Here is a 7,500-nt window from a genome sequence, read left to right as displayed (position 1 = left end):
ACACACACACACACCACACACACACACACACATACTCTCTCTCTGTGTCTGTGTGTCTGTCTCCCTCTCTCTCCCTCACACACACACACACACACACACACACACACACACACACACACACACACACACAGAATCTGTGCCACTTGTAAAGATAGGTATTTAACAGCGAGAGGGAAAGAGGTTTCTGTGACGAATTAAACTGATTTGGTTAAACAGAGCGAGAGAGAGAGAGAGACAGACAGACAGACAGACAGACAGACAGACGCACGCATACAATTAGCCTATTGTTAATCCTAATAAATCCACTTAACAATAATTATACATTGTCAGGAGGAGTGTCAGGGTTTAGATACTGCTGATCATTCTGAATGAAGAAAGAAACCGGGTTGTTGTTTTTTTTCGTTTTTTTGTTTTTTTCATTCCAGGATTGCGTTAAAAAACGAAAAGGGGGAGGGAGGTGGGTAGGGAGGTTAGAGGGAGTGGAGGGTGTGTGTGTGGGGGGTGGGGGGGGGGTGGGGGGTGAGGGGCAGGATTTATCATGCGTGCATTAAGAGCCCTCATACGGACCGGAGGACACTAATTACCTGAGGCACTGCGCCTCGCTACCACCACCGTCACGAAAGAATGCTGGAAATGAGAGGAGACTTCCACGGGCCCGGTGTACCGCCCCAGAATGACCCCACCCTCAAATTCACTCCATGAAGTTGTTGTTGTTGTTGATAGGCCTGGAATGACTCAAAGCGTGGAGTCAGTTAGGTAGGGACGACTCCAGCCCTTGTCCTGAAATGACTTCCCTTCCTTAGATTTTAGAACAGGAGTAAAATTAACCTGAAAGAATATTTCAGTATATTGCTGACCCCCCAAAAAACCCAACCCCAAACAAACAGGGTGGATTTATTTCAGGGCAGCCCCAAAACACACCCCAGTCTTTGTCCCCAAAACACCCAGTCTTTGTCCCCAAAACACCCAGTCTTTGTCCCCAAAACATCCTCCAGTCTTTGTCCCCAAAACACCCCCCAGTCTTTGTCCCCCAAACACCCAGTCTTTGTCCCCAAAACACCCCCCAGTCTTTGTCCCCAAAACACCCCCCAGTCTTTGTCCCCAAAACACCCAGTCTTTGTCCCCAAAACACCCAGTCTTTGTCCCCAAAACACCCCCCCAGTCTTTGTCCCCAAAACACCCCCCAGTCTTTGTCCCCAAAACACCCCCCAGTCTTAGTCCCCAAAACACCCAGTCTTAGTCCCCAAAACACCCAGTCTTAGTCCTCAAAACACCCAGTCTTTGTCCCCAAAACACCCCCCAGTCTTTGTCCCCAAAACACCCCCCAGTCTTAGTCCCCAAAACACCCAGTCTTAGTCCCCAAAACACCCAGTCTTAGTCCTCAAAACACCCAGTCTTTGTCCCCAAAACACCCAGTCTTTGTCCCCATAACACCCCCCAGTCTTTGTCCCCAAAACACCCCCCAGTCTTTGTCCCCAAAACACCCCCCAGTCTTTGTCCCCAAAACATCCTCCAGTCTTTGTCCCCAAAACACCCAGTGTTTGTCCCAAAACACCCAGTCTTTGTCCCCAAAACATCCTCCAGTCCTTGTCCCCAAAACACACCCCAGTCTTTGTCCCCAAAACTCCCAGTCTTTGTCCCCCAAACACCCAGTCTTTGTCCCCATAACACCCCCCAGTCTTTGTCCCCAAAACACCCAGTCTTTGTCCCCCAAACACCCAGTCTTTGTCCCCCAAACACCCAGTCTTTGTCCCCCAAACACCCCCCAGTCTTTGTCCCCAAAACACCTAGTCTTTGTCCCCAAAACACCCTCCAGTCTTTGTCCACAAAACACCCAGTCTTTGTCCCCAAAACACCACCCAGTCTTTGTCCCCCAAACACTCAGTCTTTGTCCCCAAAACACCCAGTCTTTGTCCCCAAAACACCTAGTCTTTGTCCCCAAAACACCCTCCAGTCTTTGTCCCCAAAACATCCTCCAGTCTTTGTCCCCAAAACACCCCCCAGTCTTTGTCCCAAAACACCCAGTCTTTGTCCCCAAAACACCTAGTCTTTGTCCCCAAAACACCCTCCAGTCTTTGTCCCCAAAACATCCTCCAGTCTTTGTCCACAAAACATCCTCCAGTCTTTGTCCCCAAAACACCCCCCAGTCTTTGTCCCAAAACACCCAATCTTTGTCCCCATAACACCCCCCAGTCTTTGTCCCCCAAACACCCAATCTTTGTCCCCATAACACCCCCCAGTCTTTGTCCCCAAAACACCCCCCAGTCTTTGTCCCCCAAAACACACAGTCTTTGTCCCCATAACACCCAGTCCTTATCCCCAAAACACCCCCCAGTCTTTGTCCCCATAACACCCAGTCTTTGTCCCCATAACACCCAGTCTTTGTCCCCAAAACACCCCCCAGTCTTTGCCCCGAAAACAGTCCATAGTGAGTCCGGGTTGGGATCTTTTCCACTCCGACAGTCAATCTGGGGCACTACCAGGTTAACGCCACATAAACGCCAGTGGAGCAGATTCAGGACTAGCCTAAAACATTTCAAGGGGCAGTCATTTTGGGCTATCAGCCAGTATATGATTCCTTTGGAACCTTTTAGCGGCATATGATGAAATCATCCTGGTTCTTTCCAAGACTGACTCCTCTTTGGAGAATGCGTTTTTCATTTCTTTTTAATATGATTATTTTTTTAATGTATCTATTTTTTCATGTATTTATTCACTTACTTATCTACTTACTTATTCATTTATCTTTTCTGTTTTTTTGTTTTTGTTTTTGTGTTTTGTTGTTGCATAAATACGTGCTATTGCTCAGCTGTTTGATGGAAGAGGATAATTATAGTTTGGAAGGGAGTTATTGTGGATCAGCCCAGAACGACTTCATGAATATATTTTGGCATCTTGCCTTGTGAATGCAATGATACGCTATTTTCGAGATGTGCATTTTACAAAATCAAGCTTTTCCAGTGGAAGAAGGGGTTGGATTTAAACTGAGATGGGAGGTGGAGTAATAAAACATATAACCTGTCCTGAAACTTGTAACTCCAGGGGGAGTGTTTCAGGGCTGACTCCAGGGGAGTCACAGCCGTTCTTGGGGGTGGAGGGAGGGTTGTGGGGGGGAGGGGGGGGGGGGTCATTTTCTGGTGCTACACCGGACGTCTGGTGCGTGTCCAAACTCACGTTGGAGCTCGCTCACAAAGAAAACCACGACCAATTTGTCAACAAAGTCCACAAGCAAACCTCTACCTTCCACCCTCCCCCCCCCCCCACACACCCACGCCCCAACCCCCCCATTCGTCACAGACCCAGCAACGTAATACGCCTTGGCATTCCTCCTCGTCCATCATCCGTTTCACTGCGCATGGCGGATATGACGTAGATCCACTGGGGAAGGCCAATGGAATGGTCGCCTGTCCCCTGTCACGGAAGATGGCCGTCCGTCCATTTTGTAAGCGGAGGAGACGGTGGCGGTGGTGGTTGTGGTGGTGGTGGGGTAGCTGATGATGATCTGGCAGGCGAGAGGTGTTAATTGTCTGAATTACCTATCGCCTACGTCCCTCCCCTTATAGATGGAGACTGAAAACAGTGTTGACGGTAGTGACGGCCTCAGGAGATTTTTTTTTACGACACGTGCCATTGATCAGATGGGCGTTTCAGGTTCTTTGGGGCGCCAACATGATCACGGCATATATATATATATATATATATATATATATATATATATATATATATTTGTGTGTGTGTGTGTGTTTGTGTGTGTGTGTGATAGATATATTAACATCATTATTTATGATATTAAAAGAAACGGATAGGATATCTAATCAATATAACACACACACACACACACACACACACACACACACACACACACACACACACACACACACAGAACTCGAACTCGAACTCGAATAGTTTAATCAGTATAGGCCATGGCCCCTTCTGAAGGGGGTACAGTATTTGTGAATAATTCACACAAATTTTCAGAGTAACTCATTGAAACAATAATATACTGACAGAAGGCATTACAAAAGCAGTTAGTCAAATCAGCTAAGCATAATGGTGCGTCTCTTAAAAGCTTTGCATAAATACATACACACATTCCTTACTGCTGGTTCACTTCGAGATGCCATAAGCAACGCAGTCCGGAACGAGAGAGAACGAACGAACGAACGAAATTGTTTTAATGAACTTTGGCCATGGACCACAATTCAAAACCAGGGGACTGGGGGTGGGCATGGGAAGGGGTATTATAACACTTGAACAGATGACGCAATATCAAAATATTCATGGACGGAACGAGAGAGAGAGAGAGAGAGAGAGAGAGAGAACAACAAACTACAAAAAACAAAACGATGGAAAAGAACTGTCGCAGTGAGTGCACAATGCCCTTTGCCAGCACCCCAACGCCTCAAGAAACAAGCGAGCAAGCAAACAGAATAGGTCTGCATCCGTTTGAGAATAAAAGCAAAAGCAGGTGTATCAGTTTTAAACATCGTTTTCCTTTCTCCGTGCCGTTCCTCATATTGTTGGTCACATTGTGTAAACAATGTATGTTATTTTTTTTAATAAACACACACACACACACACACACACACACACACACACACACACACACCCGCCCCCCACCCCACACACACGCACACACACACGCACTCTCTCTCTCTCTCTCTCTCACACACACACATACACACACACACACACAGAAAAAAAAATTGATGTCATTAAGACGAGAAAACATTTTCTATAATACATAAAAAAAAGCCTGTTAGCCTGTGTGAAGAATAGGTGTGGTTTGTTTATTGGAAGAAGAAGAAGAAGAAGAAAGAAAGAATGAAAGAAAAATCTGTTTCCTGGCGTCTGTCCGCATCTCTGCACAAATATTTCATTCAACTTCACTTCCTGTCCGTCTAGTTGCGACCCCACCCACCACCCACCCCTCCGCCCCCACCGCCCGCACACCCATCCACCCTTTTCCACTTCCTGCGTCTCTCTGTCACCACCGTGTGTGTGTGTGTGTGTGTGTGTGTGTGTGTGTCTGTCTGTCTGTCTGTCTGTCTGTGTCTATGTCTGTGTGTGCATGCACGCACTGCAGCAAATGCCTAACTATTGCGCGGTCACCCTTCCTGTTTATTAAGTTAACAACGCGCTGTGTTCCACACACCATGGTGACTCTCACTCAAACATCAAGACAAGGCCTTACCAAAGCACGCGAGAGGATAATATAATAAGGCTGCTGCGATGTCAGCAAGAGCAGGATCAAGACCCACGAGCAAAGAGCCTGACTTGACCCATTCAGAGTGACCAAAGACAATGATGCAACAACATCGCTACAGACAGTGATGAATGAGTATGTTGGCTGCTGACAGAGGTCGACAAGAATTTGACCAGGGGCGGCGGACGAACCATTAACAGGGTTATACAGCCCTTATCACAACCAGCTCCCCCCCCCACCCCCCCCACCCCGCCCCCCGCACCCCCCACCACGCCGACAGATCCTTGTCAATGAAGACAACAACAACACTACTCAGCAACGTGCTAGATGGGATGACGCCGCTGGCCATAATACTTCCGTTTCCGGGGCGGCGGCGGAGGTGGCTCTCCTTGCGCATGCGCGTGGCTAGGTGAAAGCGGTTCTGAGGGTTGTATTATTTTGAGAGCCGATTGTTTTGGAGCAAGAGTGAGAGTTTTTGGCTTGGCTTGGAATTTGGGCCAGTGAGGGGTTGGGGGGGAGAGTGTGGGTTTCACAGCCGTCGGGAAGACGTGCTTTTCGTCGTCTTTCTCGCTTCCAGTGGACGAGAGGGGTTGTGTAATATGGTATAGACTGTCATTGACATCACTCCAACAGGCACACTATTTCGCGCTGGTATGTGACACTTCACAAGGTGAGATTTGGGGGGAAAAAAAGAAGAAAAGAAAAGAAAAAAGAAAGAAAAAAAAAATCCTTTCGTGTGCATGGTTGCACAAAGTCTCTGTGAGTGTGTGTGTGTGTGTGTGTGTGTGTGTGTGTGTGTGTGTGTGTGCATGTGTGCGTGCGTGTGTGTGTGTGTGTGTGTGTGTGTGTGTGTGTGTGTGTGTGTGTGCCTGCAGTTTTACATGTAGTCATAAGTAGGTCATCATTTTGTGTCTTTTATGTCAACACGTGTTATTTTATTCGTTTTTCTGTGTGTGTGTGTGTGTTTTCCCCTTGTTTGTTTCTTTTTTTGTTTTTAACGCGTTTCGAGTCTCCGCTACAGTCATGGGTAGAATGTGCTGAACATAAGTTTTCAGTTTTAGTTTCTCAATGGGGCGCCATTGCGTTGGGATAAATCCATACAGGCTACATCACATCTGCTTGGTCAATAAATGCATGACCAGCAGTATAAAACCCAACACGCTAGTATGGCATTGGGTACATGCATACATACTTATATTTATGTGCCTGTCTGAGCAGATTATATTCAGTGAATATTCAGTGAATATATTATTATTATTATTAATTACTTATTAATTTATTATTATTTTTTAATTATTTATTTATTTATTTATGTACGCTTATAGTTGACTTCGTCAAGTTTTTGCGCCTTATACATATTATTATTAGTAGTATTAGTTCTTTTTTTTATGTATTTCTCCTTTTTTTCTACTTTTTTTTTTCAAGGCCTGACTAAGCGCGTTGGGTTACGCTGCTGGTCAGGCACCTGCTTGGCAGATGTGGTGTAGCGTATATGGATTTGTCCGAACGCAGTGACGCCTCCTTGAGCTACTGAAACTGAAAACTGAAACTATTCAGTGGTAAATATAAGAACGTGAATCACCTGACAGGATACGTAGGCGTGGTCATCCGAAAACAGGACTAGAACAACGCGTAAAAACTTTAACTCACTCAGTACGGCCAGTCCTCTCTTCTCCTCTACACAGACCCCTCGGATGTCCAGTGGGTGTCTGAATGACCCAACCTTTAGCTTCTGTCGTCAGAATTGTAGTATTCTTTGTCAACATTCACCTCTTCAGTATAAGAGCCTTCCACTTGCAATATTTTGATGGTGGTAATTGGGGTGAAACGCTGTTAACGTCGTCTCTTTCGCCGTTTGTATGGAGAGAGTTAACCATTATGTATTGTTCATCCGGAAACATTTGCTTGCACAAAACTCTGCCGTCTTTTAGGACTTGGACACACCGACTCATACTTTTTTTGAAATTTTTTTTTTCTTTTGTTGTGGTAGATACATGCGGCCTGTTTCTTTTCGTTGTTGTTTTTGTTGTTGTTGTTGCTGTTGTCTTCTTGTATTTTCTTCATTTATTCATCCATTCGTTCTTCTTTTTTTTCTTTCTAATAATGTTTAATTACTTTCGATCTTCGTGTCTGTGCGTGTCTTTTTTTTTTCTTGCTCTTCTTTCTTTCATTATCTCATTGATTCGAGTTATTTATGTATATATATATATATATATATATATATATATATATATATATTTATAATTATTTTTTCATTTCTTGCTGATATTTTCTCTGTCTGTCTGTCAGTCTGT

The 7,500-nt window shown here is 45.4% G+C and overlaps 1 protein-coding gene across 6 annotated transcripts in view; it reads left to right on the top strand.

The window, feature by feature from the left end:
* Positions 1 to 7,500, top strand: part of LOC143297577 (uncharacterized) — a 91,618-nt gene that overhangs the window by 52,843 nt on the left and 31,275 nt on the right. The window contains exon 1 of one of the 6 annotated variants that reach the window (XM_076609972.1): positions 5,821 to 5,876. The exons of the other annotated variants lie outside the window; for them this stretch is intronic. The gene's annotated coding sequence lies outside the window, so the exon portion shown is untranslated. Of the gene's footprint in view, positions 1 to 5,820; positions 5,877 to 7,500 lie in introns of those variants that run through there. 6 annotated transcript variants of the gene reach the window in all.

The sequence above is a fragment of the Babylonia areolata genome, chromosome 23 (genome assembly GCF_041734735.1).
Source record: "Babylonia areolata isolate BAREFJ2019XMU chromosome 23, ASM4173473v1, whole genome shotgun sequence".
Taxonomy (NCBI): domain Eukaryota; kingdom Metazoa; phylum Mollusca; class Gastropoda; order Neogastropoda; family Buccinidae; genus Babylonia; species Babylonia areolata.
This window is presented reverse-complemented; position numbering and strand designations above follow the sequence as displayed.